The following is a 15,288-nucleotide window of genomic DNA, read 5'->3' as shown; positions in this document are numbered from 1 at the left end:
ATGTGCCGGAACCTGCGCGCCGGAAATGACGTTTTTCGACAGTGGAAATGTGCGCTGGTTGCCGTGGGAGCAATGGAACGCTTGAGCGGTTCTGCCTCTAAAGCAGCGGGCTGAGATGCTTGAAAGGACAGGCGGATTTTCAGGGCCCTGAATGGCTGTGAGGGTGACATCCTGGCCCTGCCGGCCTCCCTGCCGAGCCCGCTTCATGGCGACGCCCAGCCTGTAATGACTAGTGTGGACGTCGCCGAGTCACCTCTGCGGGCTCCTTTGTCAGCGGTGGAATTCTAAATCTGTAAAATGGGTATATGATATAAGACTAGCTCATAAAATAGTTCTGAAGAATCGTGAGAGACATTAAGGGGGCTGGGATGCGGCATTCTTAGAATAATGATGGCCAATACCATATCCTGAATCTTTGGAGTCTCAGTATAGTATAAGTATCGTGTAGGCCCAGAGCAATTGCCTTATCTAGGTGTCTTAGGGAGTGAAGGAATGAATGAGCAAATTCTAGCGGTCCCAGGTATTCCCTCCAGGAAATCTTTCCATTCTCTTTATTTCCAACATGTTGTAAATAAATTTCATTCATTCACTAACCTAATAAAAATATACTGAGTGCCTACACTGCACTAGGTTCAGAGCACGCAATGAACAAAACAAGCGCCAGCTCTCCCAGGGTATCCCTCACCAGCTCTGAATTCTGTGTAGGCACAAGGGCCCTGGAGTTCTAATCTTAGCTCTACCACTTATCAACTGTGGACCTTGAGTAAGTCACTACATCTCTCTAAGCCTTAGTTTTCTCTTCAGCAAAATAGTTGAAGATCCAATGAGATAAAATATATAAGCCATATAAGCACACAGTAGGTGCTTAGGAAGTGTTAGCTGTTAATGTTTGCTTATGTTCTCTCTTTTTCTCCTCCCTACGATAGAAAGATCCAAGAGACAATTATTGGAGTGAACAAAGAGCACTGGACTTAGAGTCAAAGGACTCCGGTCTTACCTCCCATGGTTGTTAGTAATTAAATGAGAAACTACATGAACATGAAGTCAATTAAAAGTCGGCTTCTTGGGAATAGGGACCGTGATTTAATGGTCTCAGTATCCCCAGTGACATGTAGTGTCACTGTGCCTAACACAAAGTATGTTTTCAAGAAAGAAACTAGAAAGTGAGGTTTTAGTAGAGAAGGCCATGGGGAGAGAGTCTGACAGACTAAAAGTTCCACCAAGGGGCAGAGTGATGGAAACAAGATGACATAAACCATTTTGAGTCTGGGCCTGAAAATGTATATGCATCTATTTATGACCCAAAGCCAAAAATATAAGCAAGCTTAGCTTGGCTTCTCTGTAGCTCTGTCTATAGCTTTACAGCCAACTTTGTAGAGCTGCAGTTATTTTGATCATGAGGGACTGATGGATTTGCTTCACCAAATGAACCCCACCATGTGGCTTCTGGAGAAGAGAACTTAGTGAACTGTTGTGGAGTCATTAAGAATGTAGGCTATGATCAAGTGATCAGAGTGTATCCTTAAGAATGGAACCAATAGAAATCACGTACCACTTGATGTGATACCCTGAGCAGATCACAGCATTGCTTCTGTGATATTCCTGCACACCCTGAACCAAATCAGACAAACCCAAATAAAGAGACATTCTACAAAACAACTAGTCTGTACTCTTCAAAAGTGCCAAGATCGTGGACGTCAAAGAAAGACTGCAGTTCCAGAATGAAGAAGAGTAAGAGGCATGAAGATTAAATGCAATCATATGATTCTGAACTGGATCTTTTTGCTGTAAAGGAAGTTTTGGGGACAACTGGTAAAATTTAAATGGGATTTGAGGTTTCCATGGTAGTGATGTATCCATGTTAATTTCCTGATTTTGATGGTTGTCCTGTGATTACATTGGAGAATGTGTTTTTTGGAAATACTAAAGTATTTGTGGATGGTAAGGCATCAACAGGAAACAATCTTAAATGATTAAGAAAAAAAAGTCTTTTTTTAATGGACTTAGAATTTTTTTTTTAATGAAGTTTCTGGAATAAAACTTCAAGGATCCCAATCTCTATTTTGCTGCTTCCTAGGTTTGGGACCTAAGTTTTTCATCTGTAAAATGAGGATAATAACAGTACTGCTCTAAAAGGGTTGTTTTCAAGACCCCCCCCCCCCACACACACCTAAAAAAAAGGCAGAGGTAGGGACTAATTAATGCATGTAAATCCTGGCATAGTAAGAGCTTCGTACATGGTTGTAACTATTTTTCATGTAAAAGACCCAAGCTCATACATTTGCATGGAGAGTCTCTCAGCCTCAAAGGTTAATGGTTTTTCACGATTTCTGGGTTCAAATGCCCAGACTCAGGAAAAGCAAGGAGAGAAGCAGACAGATTTAGATTCAGGATTTCACATCCATCCTGGTCTCCTGTCACTGTCCAGAAAAACCCTTGCTTTGGGACTCAGGGACATCTAGGCCCGTGTTTAGATTCCCAATGAGGTACTCAGACATGTAGCCTTCCCAGAAGAGGTTGCCAGGCAACAAGGCTCCTCAGCAGGAGCCTAGCAGGACTCTCGGACACTCATCAGTCCATTCCTCCCTTTTTACAGCTGAGGCAATGGAGGAGGCCATGTCACAAGGAATGTGCCCAGGGTTACACAGTAAGTTTAAGGACAGAGCTAGGCCTGGAATCCAAGACTTCAGATTTCCAGGGCAATACTTTCTCTGCTGTACCACATGTGGGGCCCCCCTCATCATCACTGCCTACTTATTTGAACTAATACTTCTAGAGTGATTCCTATCTGTTCAGAGTCACAAAAACAAACCCTCTAAATACATTATTTCTTAGACTCCTCAACCTTCGGAGGTCGTTTCTATTATCACCTAAGTCCACACTCCTAATCACTCCTTTTTGCAGCCTGTGCTATATAACTCTGTTCCCACATTGCCTTCAAAAGATTTGGGGGGAAAATTCTTGCTCAGTTACAACTTTAAATAGACTGATACCATAGAAACAATCTGTAAGTGGTATTTCAAAGCTGATATATTTAAAGTCTAGCACAAGTACCTTTTCTAGGACAGTGACATTATACAGTTGTACATGGCTTATTCTTATTTTGGATCTTGCCACAAAAATATATATCATGTCCTGAATTGAAAATCTGGATCAACTGAGATTAACAAGTTTTGTTTCCCTTTAAATGTTTCTTATAGATGGTTTCTATCCTTTCAAGAACTTGTGAACACTATTGTTATATAGAAGGGTGGGACATGAGGTTCCACAGGCCTGAGACATCTGTAAGGCAAGCATCCTCAAGACACAGGTGAGGTGAGGAACCACAGCCTTCATCATTCATTTATTCATTCAACCTTCATCATTCATTCATTCACTCACTGAGTCACTAACACATATTTAGTAAGTTCCTATGTATCATCTATTGCAGTTTAACAATTACCTTCAAATCGAGAGCTGGAAACAACAGTGAATATTATCACACAATTTCTTTGGGCGGGAATTCAAGAGCGGCTCAGCTGGCTTGTTCTGACTTGGGGTCTTCCTTGGGACTGCAGTCAAGATGTCAGCTGGGACTGCAGTCATCTACAAGCTTGACAGGAACTGGAGTGAGTTCTAGGTGACTCACTCACATGGCTGGCAGGCTGGTGCTGGTTGTGGGCAGGAGGCCTCAGTTTCTTGCTACGGGAACTTCTACCTAAGACTGTTGAGTGTCCTCATGACATAGTGACTGGCCTCCCTGAGGATGAGTTGAATCAAGAGAGAAGGACAGAACCACCAGTGTTTTTATGATCTAGTCTCAGAAGTCATACACTGTTATTTCCCCAATATCTGATTAGTCACATGGTCAGCCCTATTTAATAGAGTTACCAGATTTAGCAAATAAAAATACAGGCTGCCTAGTTCAATGTGAATTTCAGTTAGTATTGTAAAATACTAAGAAGTCATTCATTGTTTTATCTGAAATTTAAGTTTAACCATTTATCTAGTATTAATCTGGAACTCTATCTCTACTCAGTATGGAAAGGGATGACATACAAAGGGGTGTGAATTGCAGGAGGAAAGAACTACTTGGGGCCACCTTGGAAGCTAGGCATATGCAGGTAAATGATGAGCAAAGAAAAACAATAGTTCTCAAACTCATAGTTTACAGTCTAGTAAGACCAACTTGAATCAAATCACCAAGCAAATAAATGCAAAATCTCGACTTTGGTACAGTGGTTCGAAAAGAAGTAGCTGAAGCTTGGGACAGGGAGGGGGTTGTCATCAGAAGAGCCATTTTTATGTTTTGTAGAATGAGCTTTTACATGTGACTTTGTGTTTGTGTGTATGTTGGGCGGGGGGCAGCCTATGGAAGGTTCTGCCTCTAGAAGAAGGAAACAAAATCCTGAAAATACACACACACAAATAAATACATGCAAAAAATGGTGAAAACCGAATAAGGTCTGTGGTCTGTAGCCCATAGCTTTGTACTCATTTTGATGTCGGCTGCAGTTGTGTAACATGTCAGTACTGGGGAAACTGCCAGAAGGGACTCTTTGTACTACTTTTGCAACTTCATATCAACCTACAATTAGTTCAAAATAAAAAGTTAACCAACAACCCATTTAAAAAAAAAAAATATCCAGCTATTGCAGTGGAAACAAGGTTAGATCAGAATAATCCAGACTTGTGGAAGGGACTTAAGTCAGAATAGGGCCACTTGGTCAAGAGCACATCTGGTAAGTGGGGCTAGAGCTTCCACCTGAAGGAATGGCATTCCCTTTGTTAATGATCCTGAGAAGTGTTTGTTTAAAACAGAGGACAGGGCAGTAGATGTCTTCCTGGTTCTAGGCCCAGATTTTGGCTTGGGGACGTCTGGAGGAGCTCCATCAGTGGGAAGAACTGTCCTTGGACTCCAGGCGGAGGCTGGAGAAACCCCCCAAGAAGTCTGGGGTTTGGGATGGGCTAGCCTTCTGGGGGCCTGGAATCACTATTTCAATATAAAGAAAAGGTTTGTGCTCGCTTTGGCAGCACATATTCTAAAATCAATATAAAGGAAAGGTATGTCTTTATTTTGTACCCTAATTGAGGGTACAATTTGATGAGAGGGAACATTTGATGAATTCATACAGTATGTGATGACTTGCAAGTGAGGCTGATAAATTGGTTTTTATGATGACTGTGGCTGATTCTCTTTTTCAGAGATGACCACAACGCCTGTTACCCCACATGCTTTTCTGTATTGTGACCTTGCCATTCCACCAGCAAATGGAGTCTATTTCTCTACTTCCTTGGATGTGGGAGGGCCCTATGATTGCTTTGATGAACTATGTGGAAGTGACACTGGGCCATTCCCAGGCATACTCTTAACTCAGGGTCCCCAACCCCTGGGCCACATACTAGTACCAGTCCATAGCCTGTTAGGAACTGGGCTGCACACCAGAAAGCAGCAGGCAGGCTGGTGAAGCTCCACTTATATTTGCAGCCGATCCCCAGCACTAACATCATGGCCTCAGCTCCACCTCAGATCATCAGGCATTAGAGTCTCATAGGAGAACCAGTTCCTGAGGCCAAAAAGGATAGGGACCACTGCAGCTGATTAGAAGTTGTGCTGCTTCTAGTCTCTTGCAACACTTGCTCTAGGGAGAGGCCAGCTGCCATATTATTATGACTATCTTGAGACTACCATGCTGTGAGGAAGCCCAGGTTATTTGTGTGGAGAGGCTACATGACAGAGATGCCCCCCAAAAGCCTCTACATGCTCCAATCATCCCAGCCCAGGCACCATACATGTGAATGAAGAAGCTTTCACATGACAAAAGTGCCAGTCACGGTCTGACTGTAAGAACCACCCTGCTCACTCTAGTTAACTCCCAGAGCTGAGAGATTTTACAATAATTTGTTTTAGGTCCCTATGTTCAGGGCTGGTTGATTTTTCAGTAATAGATGAGTGGAACAATGAATGAAGCTGGACGTCTTCTGCTTCCCAGTGAGTGCTGACCATGGGCTTCCTATGTTTGTAACTCCATCACTGCCCATCTCACTGCAGTCTCAAGAAAGGAGATACAAGAATTGTTTTACACTGTGGTTTCATCACATCCTGCCTATGTCACCCATCAGCTCCTCCTAATAAACCTGGGAAGTTTAACTTCCCCATTCTACAGATAAAGAAATGCAGGCTCGAGCCACTCAACTGCTACGTTGGCCTGATTCCAAAAAATCCAAGCCCCAAACCAGTGTGAGTCACTTCCTTCCCAAAGCCTTGCTATTAACATCTTTAAAGATTTGAAACTCTTCTGAGCCCAGCTGATCTCTCAGCATTTGGGGGCCGTGGAGTAAAAGGTTAATCAGTAGGCTTGGAGAAATCAAACCCCACACATGCCAAAGAATGGATTGGGCCCTTGACCAGCTCCTGGAATTATCACCTCTTAAGCCCTTGGAATATTGTCTAATAAGAGTGACCCTGGGCCACACTAGGCCAGTTAGTCGATGCCAACAACATGACTTATGATGGAGACTGTGAGTCGTGCTATATCATTTGACTCTTGGAAGGGCTGGAGACTAAGTAACTGGAGACTAAGTAACTGGAGACTAGGGTGAGTCATATGGCTGCCCTACGCCTATGTGACTGCTGCTCAAGAAGAAGTGCTGGATGCCAAAGCTCAGGTGAACCTTCCTGGGTGGCAGTACTGCATCCGTGTTGTCACACAGCATTGTTAGAATGACGCGTGTCCCTAAGATTTCGCAAGGAAAGGATGACTAGAAGCTCACACTTGGTCTCTCCAGGACTCTGCTCGACGTGCCTTTTTCTTTTGCCGATTTTAACCTGTATCTTTTCATGGGAATAAACCATAACCATGAGTCTAACAGGTTTTCTGAGTTCTGTGAATCCTTCTAGCAAATCACTGAACCTGAGGGTGGCCTTGAGGTCCCCTGACACAGGAGTTCAGCTGTGCCTTGAATGGACTTATTCTTCAGCCTTTTCTCGTCATCAATCAAACTGACAAAATTCAATATGGATAAACAAAAATCTATTCACTCTGTAAAGTAAGGCACAGACAAATGAGTCCCTGTTCACTTTATTCAAATAATATATTTTTTTCTTTGTGAAACTGAGTAGAACCGAGGAAGAATCAAAGTAAGCCTCATATATTAAATTTTTAAATAGATTCTTGGAATTCAAAAGTGAGGGTCAATAGGAGAGGCACAGGTTGTGGGCCTTGTCCCAGCAAACAAAGCCACCAAGGTAGTCCTGCAAATGAAGGAAGGTGGCAAATCCATTTCTTAAAAAAAGTTCTTGAGGGGAAAAATAAAAAATACCTAAGTTTCAAAAGCCGGACTACTTCCACGCTCTTCATTCTCTTCGTTCACTACCCGGGCGTGTCCGAAGATAGAGTTTCAAGGAAAATTTTCAATGATTCAGGCTTGCAAACATATGCAAATACATTCCTCATCAGCAGTCCTTTTTTTTTGGCGATTAATAGCAAGCAATATGCTTGGATTAGAGGTCCGATTTCCACTCGAATGCAAAGTTTCTTCTCTTCTTGGCAACAAAGCCACTTGCAGAGACCTGAAAGGAAGGAAACCACATTAGCCCCAGAGGAACAATTCTGAAATAGATCTTTTATATTTATATGTGTGACTGCAGAACGTATGGGCTTCATGCATTCGCATAAGATGTGAGGTTATCTATATGCATCCCAGATGGCCAGAGAGAATTTAAATCCCGTTTCTCGGGTTCTTCCTCATGTCTCAACCTGCATACACCTGATCTCAAAGATACACTTTTCTTATTTATGAAGGGCAAATGGCAATGACTGCATGATAAATGCCAATGAATGTTTGGGGGCGAGGGAAGACTTAGCATTTGTTCAAGGCCAATCCTATACCAGTAATGTAGGGAGGAGGCAAGATAACTAAAATGTTAAATCGAGCTATTTTCAGAGACTAATCAGCCCTACAGCCAGATCACAAGGAAACCTGAAGAACACAAGGAGATTTCTGCTGGGATTGCTAACAAACCATTTCCCCACACTGAAGGGAAAACAGAAAAACAGAATCTTTAAGTGGTACCCTACACAAAATAAAATCATTCATTCCCTATGGCTAAAATCATGGAGAACCGATGGATCAAAGGCTGGGAACTGCCAGCAGGCCTTTCACGCTACATATTCTTACCTTTTCTCTGCTACATACTCTTACCTTTTCTCACCGTAAGCCCATATTATAGGAAAATGGGTAAACAAAGTCTTTAAACTATAATTCACAGAAACTAAGGATGATATATAAACTGGATTCTCCAGACACTTGGGGCTTTTGTTCTTATCTGGGCATTCTGTCTTTGCTTTTCCCTTTCTCTAATAAATGCTCCTTTTGACTAACTTTGGAGGGCGTTTGAATTCTTTCTTGCGCTCAGCAAAGAACCCTTTAGGATCTCAGTGCAGGGCTTGAGCTCCCCCCAAACTCGGATGGAGCCCTATCCTGAATCACCAGGAATCAGCTAAAGCACCCTGTATATGGTTTCTCTTTTAAACAGTGTTTAAACAGTGAACCGAGGGGTATATCTGGCTTTTGTCAGCAAGAATATTCAAGATTCTACTAACGGATCTGTAGGTAGAGCAAGGGGAATAGAGTAAGGGAGAAACACAGAGAACATTTGTTTCCATGTGAGGTTTTTTTTTTCCCTTTGGAATTAAATAGAACTTCAGGATCTCAGCAAGACTCAAGATGGGAACCCTGATAATGACAGGGGCTGAGTGTCGCCAGCCTTGTAGGTTGGTGCCAAGTGGATTTCAAAAAAAAAATGAAAAAAAAAAATGCTGATTATTTAAAAATAAGGAGACTAAAAATAAAGTCTCGGTTAGAAGTGTTGTTTCTGTCTAAAAGACTAGGGAAAATAGCAATGGAAGTTGGTTCTGACCTCTCTGTAAGTCCAAATTTCCTTGTGCCTGATAAGAAGTGGGGGGCGGACATAAGGAAGTGAGCTTACTCACTGGACTTAACTCCAGTGCCTGCAACCACAGCATGGGCCCATTACTCCCACGTGGCCAGCTCACTTCCTCTCAAGGCTACGCTTGTTGGTGGACACTGGTGAAGCCCCATTCTCCACATGTGGAAAATGGAGGCTGAGATGAGTCAGTTCTTACATCTTTGACTTCAAGTTCAGAAGCTGTTCTCCTATCCCTTAGCCAAAATATAGATGGATAAATATACACTTAAAATTGTTCCTTAAAAGCAAATTCTGGGGGGAGATGACTTTTGGGTGGCTCTGTGGTCTTGGGCAAGGCAAAGCCTTTCTCTGGGCTTTGGTTTTTCTCTTCCGTAGAATGGGACAATCAGGTCACCTGCCTCCTAGGGCTGCTGAGAGTTAAATGAGAAACACAGGAGGAGCACTGGGCCCAATGCCACAGGGGCTTATTCTTAGACTAGAACTGCTTGTGGCTATTGTTAGAATATTAATTGCTCTGGGCCGAACCCGATGTTGTTTACTGAACTGACAGCATTCCATGCAAAAATGGTTCTAGAATCCCTCATCACACTGGTCCTCCGGGCCCCCTCTCTAATGCCAGACAAACCTTCATCAGGTTGGCTCCACACTGATCCCTGCCCCCACCCTTGTCCAGAGCTAGGAGACTAAGCCTTGATTCTATAAATAGCTCCCCGGCCTATCACCATGGAAACCTCCCAGAGGGCTGGGTCAGCCCACCTTGATGGACACTCTTCCCCAGGGAGGCGCTGGAAAGGCAAGCTTTTCAAAAAGTGGATTCTGGGCTCAGAAGTGGCGGGTGCCCCCAGCGAAGTCTGCAGGCCTACCTGGAAATCATGAACTTCCCAAGTGGGAGGAGGTGCTGTTCTGGTTCACCTGGAAAAAGACAACATACAGAGAAAGGGGTTATGACCAAGTGTGGGTGCTAGGGTCTTGCTGCTCTGAGGTTTATCCCTCAGCATCATTGCATCGGGCACACACATGCACTCGTTCATTGAATATTTACTGCACACCCACTATGTGCCAAGTGCTGGGGATATGTGAACATGACAGACCCAGTCCTATTCTCATGCAGCTTACATTCTAATACAGTGAGAGCGTGTTAAACACATAGGCAAGATAATATCAACCCCGGGCAATACAGTTGGCTGATGTGTGTGACTGTTGTTGGGACTACTTCACATAGGGTGGTTAGGGATGACACAAGGGGATGACATTTAAGCTGAAGTGCAATGTCCTGGGTTCCAGTTCTTAAAACATGTGAGATCTCCAAGCAGCTTCTGTATGCTAATGGGATCACTGGTGGCAGGGTGCCTCTAGAAAGCTTCAGCATGGTGGCAGCTGGTCACCAGAAAAACCAAGGCATGATTAAAGGGCTGGAAATTTCAACCCCACACCCCTCAGCCTCTGGGGAAGGGAGAGAGGCTGAAGACTGAATAAATAACCAATGGCCAAACGATTGAATCCATCATGCCTACTTCATGAAACCTCCATAAAAACTGCTAAGCGACAGGTTCGGAGAATTTCCGAGCTGGTGAACACATCGAAGTGCTGTTGGGGTGGGGGGGAGGTTCACGCATCCAGAGCATGGGATCCCCACTCCTTCCCCCAAACCTCACCCGATGGATCTCTTCCATTTAGCTGTTCCTAAATTGTGCCCTTTATAATAAACCGGTGACCTGGGAAATAAACAACTTACCTGAGTCTTGTAAGTTGTTCCAGCGAATTATCAAACCTGGGGAGTAGAGATCATGGGAAGCCCCAAATGTGTAGATAGCCGGGCAGAAGTGCGGGTAGCCTGGGCACCCCACTGCAGCTGGCATCTGAAGTGGGGGCAGCCTTGTGGGAATGTGCCCTTAACCTGCAGGGTCTGATGCTATCTCTGGGAGTCGGTGTCAGAATTGAACTGAATTATTTTGACGCCCAGTTGGTGTCCAGACAGTCAGAGAATTGGTTGTTGGTGTTGGAAAATACCCCATAAACCAAAATCTAAAAGATGAAAACAAGGCCTGACATGCAAAGATCTGGGTGGAAAAGCATTCCCAAAGGGGGAACAGCAATGACCTGGAAGGGGGAGGGCGTTTGGAGCCTGCTTTGCATTAGTCGTCATTCTAACATGTGAGCTGCTTTGCTCTGCTGGCTTAATATTTCTCCATATTTTGGGTTTCATAATTACCATTTTGGATGGCTATAAAGGCTTCTGTAGAATGTGTGTGCCATCATTTACTTAACTGTTGACCTAAGATAGTTTCCAATTTTTGCTATATCCTGAATAAAGTCCTGAGCACAGTGGAGGGCAGTGGAGGGGATGGGGGAGGGGAAAGCCAGGGTCTGGTGTGCAGGGCAGCTCGTCAGAGGGTGGGAGTGCCCACGATGACAGAGAACATGCCATTCCTTCGAATTTTGTTTCTTACACAGCAAAAAATCAGCCTCAGGCCAGCTAGATGTCTTGAACACGCCCTACACTGCAGGGGACTGTCAACTGGTCCAAAGCTTTTATGAAACAATTTTAGCCTTGTAGTTCAAAAAGTCTTAAAAAGATCTGAATGAACCATTCTACCCACTGATCCTACTTCTTAAAAATGTATTTTAAGGAAATGATTCAGTAGAGCCCTCCCACCCTTGCCCCACAGAGGAAAGTCAAAATCAGAGTGATGTGCACGTGACATAATTTGGGGTATTTCCCAAAAGCAGAAAATGATCTTAAGGCAACAGTCAAATGGTGGCACATAAAAATAATGCATTCCAGAGAATACTGTGTAGCTAGCTATCCAAAATGGCAAGAGTGAAACCACAAGATGGAAAAACATTAAGAAAGCAAACAAAGCAGCTCATGCATTGGAATCTCCATGAAAGCAAAAATGCAAATCCGGGTGGGTTTCGAATTGTGGATAATTCCTCTCACTCCCGCTTCTGTTGTTCTTGTTACATCATCTCTTTGGTTAAAAGAGATAATAAATTACTACTGACTAATTCTGGCGACATTTTTTCACAGTGGCTAAGGATGGGTCTCTGATCTCACAAAGGGAGTGTGGACTTCGCCCCAAAGAACAGAGATGTGCACAAAAGCTGTGTTCCCCAGGCAATCAGACTTCATGAATTTGAGAATTAAATTGGGGATTGGCACAGGGTGGCCTGCCCTTTATTTGCCAAATTAAATACACACACACACACACACACACGCACGCACACACACACATTAAAACTACTAATTTTAACACTGCCACTTCACTTAAAAGGGAGCGCTTTAACACTAAAAGGAGGACAGCTATAATGTTGATGAAGGGAGAGTTCTTCTTGACATGCTCCATGGACCGCCTGCCAGGGACAAAGGACATACCCAGGGTGCGTGAGCAGCACAGCCATGGGTGTGTGCACAGGGATGCAGAAGGGTATCACGTCTGCATCTGCACATATACCTGTATCACATGACCCTCATGTTTCATTTTCTGGTAGACTGAAGAAAATGTTGTGCTGGGTCATGTCTGAGAATTGCTGCTTTAAATAAAACTGAATTTGGGGCTAAAGACAGAGAGTTCCCACCAAGTCCCTCCAACTGCTTTCGAGCAAGGAGACAGTTGAAGGAAGGGGCTCAGGCAGAAGGGCTGCTGAGACCTGGCCCCAGCTAGATCAGACACTTACAGAGTCTCTGGCCCAACCCCCATGTCCACTCAATTTTCTGACAGGGAAACTATCATCCATATTAGAGAAGGGAAGTGTCTAAAGGCACGCGGCAAGCTAGTGGTATGACCAGATAAACAGAACTCAGAAATTCCTGTGGAGTTTCTAACCTGAAAATATCCTTTCAGATTGGCTGGTGTTTTATAGTCCCCTTTCAAAACCTAGGAAAGAGAAAAGAGATATCAATGATTATCATGAAAATGATCAAAAAATAAAATTTAGTCCATTACCTCCACATCCACTTACTCTCCCTCCCATCCATCCATCCATCCATCCATCCATCCATCCATCCATCCATCCATCCAGATGATCCACAAGTAATAATAAAGACAAGTAAGCAAGAACATATCAAACCACAGGAAGTGCTACAAAGAAAGTAAAACAAAAGGATGTGCTCAGGCGTGCCCAGAGGGCTTCTTTTGAGTGTATGATTAAAAAAACCTCTTGGAACAGGTGATCTTTGAGCTGAAGCTCAATGACAAGGAAAACTAGCCAGGCTAACCTCTGAAGGAAAAGCATTCCAGGCAGAGGACACAGCCAGGGGAAAGGCCCTGAGCTGGAAAAGAGAAAATTCCTGGCCTTTCCACTATCTTGTGATATATAGGGCACCAGTGCTGTCCAATCCTGATAATGCAAACCATCCATGTAACTCAAAAATTTTCCAGTAGCCACATTTAAAAAAAGCGAATCAGGTAAAATTAATTCTAGTAATACCTTTTATTTAACCTGATATAGCTAAGATATTACTATAACATGTAATCAGTATAAAAATGATTAATGAGAAACTGTACATACATCTTTTTGTACTACGATTTCAAAATCCAGTAAGTATTTCACACATACAGCACCTTTCAATTTGGACTAGTCACATTTCACTGGTCACAGCTCAATGCCCACACAGAGTTAGTGGCTAGTGGCTATCATGGACAGTGCAGGTGTAGAGTATAAACAATTTCATTAACACTGGGGTCCTTTCAATCAGAGTTTACTGTGTCCCAGGGTTTATTACAGGAACAGAGAGTGTCTACAGAATACGTAGACAGACACACACATACACACACATACACGGCTTTCAATGAGGGGACTTAGCTTTGTAGTAATAGCAAAACCACTATGAAGACTAAACAAGTGACAAGCGTTTGACGCTTGCTAAGACTTGTGGAACCCCTCAGGGAGGACACCTCTTTGGAAGGAAACTAAAGACATCTTCCATTTTAAACACACAACGGAGCTCCAGAGAGCTGATCTTAATCATCAGTGCTCATCGGAACTTTTTATACCACACACAAAATTGGGCCTTACTCCAGGAGCTTCTGACCCACAGTCTGGGGTAAAGAGACTTCAGGGAGTCTCTGTCTTTAAAGAGACTTCAGGGAGCTGCTGCTGAGCCCCTGGCTGAGAATGTGGGGTAAGGAGAGCCCCACCTGGTGGTGCTGTGGTTTTCATCCTGCTCCCATTGCTGCTCCTGAGAGGCAACATGGGAGGCTGGATTTCAAGATCATTTCAAAGAGAGTTCTTCTTTTTAATCCAGTTAATTTAATTTTTTATTGTGAAATAAGACATGCATACAGAAAAGTAGATAAAATGCATAAGTACAGTTTAAAGAATAACTATTGTGAAATAATAAAAATTAATAAATGACACTATTTATAATAGAAATAATAAACGAATAAAAATAAACCACATCCAGTTTGCCAACATCCACGCTGTCAGTGTGGTCTGGGCATCTACACGGGCTCTCTGCAGATTCCCATAAATAGATGTTTGCAAAGTCCACTGATGTCATGGGAAGAGGAAGTGATGAGACCCACAGATGGGCTTATAGCTCAATCACAAGGGCAGGGCCCCCAAAGCTCAATGTTTGTAAATTCTCTCTGTTAAAAAGAGAGGCTGCGCATGTCAGAGAGGTGTAAAAGACTTGTTAGCACCAAACGGAGTCTTTCTCCTGGAGTTAACTGAAGGATGAGAGGAGACTTGAGAAAGGAATGACTTTCTTTTTCTTTGTGATTCAACACGAAGGAACTGTGTACTTTTTATAATCAGCACGTAATTAAAATGCTGAGCTTGGCTTAAATTAAGATTCTGGGTCTTAATAGCATAAGAACTAAAAGGCCCTTCCTCAGGCCTGGGTCCCTTTTTCAAGTATTTTCTTTAACTTAGTGTCTCTAGGGAAGTGAGAACACAGCACCCAGAGTAAACTAGAAGCTGTGACAGCAACATGTAAATAAGACCACGAATTAGACCTTTATGATTTCAAAACATCTTGTCAAGATTTCCCTTGACCATCTTAACTAATGAGGACTTAAAAAGTAATTCGAACTGGACATAACTCATATTTGACTGAGAAATCAACAGTGAATCTTATGCAAGCATGAAAGGGACCAATGGTTTATTTATACCCAGTCTCAACATAGAGTTGAAGTGCTTTATAAATGAACAAACAACTGGGAAAACAGAGAGGAAATGGTAAATAAGAGTAGAGAAATAAAATGAAATTAGTGCACAAATGGGCATGCTGGTAGATGCTAGAGAGAGGCTACCGGTTGGCTCTGAGCTACCTTGTGGCCCAAGCAAAAACGGAAATACAAGCATTCATAGGATTCACTATGTCCATAAGATAGAAACAAACCAGCTGCTTA

At 43.1% G+C, this 15,288-nt stretch overlaps 1 long non-coding RNA gene across 1 annotated transcript; it reads right to left on the bottom strand.

Moving 5' to 3' along the window:
* Positions 1-7,030: 7,030 nt before the first annotated feature.
* On the bottom strand, positions 7,031-12,928 carry LOC105301814. The gene is made up of 3 exons (XR_896762.2): positions 12,760-12,928; positions 9,796-9,844; positions 7,031-7,552 (listed from the first exon to the last, which is right to left on the bottom strand). It is a non-coding gene; the product is annotated as an uncharacterized LOC105301814 (long non-coding RNA).
* Between the last annotated feature and the right edge of the window lie 2,360 nt (positions 12,929-15,288).

The sequence above is a fragment of the Pteropus vampyrus genome, unplaced genomic scaffold (genome assembly GCF_000151845.1).
Source record: "Pteropus vampyrus isolate Shadow unplaced genomic scaffold, Pvam_2.0 Scaffold251, whole genome shotgun sequence".
Classification (NCBI taxonomy): Eukaryota; Metazoa; Chordata; class Mammalia; order Chiroptera; family Pteropodidae; genus Pteropus; species Pteropus vampyrus.
The sequence above is the reverse complement of the archived record's forward strand: the minus strand, read 5'-3'. Positions and strand labels throughout refer to the sequence as shown.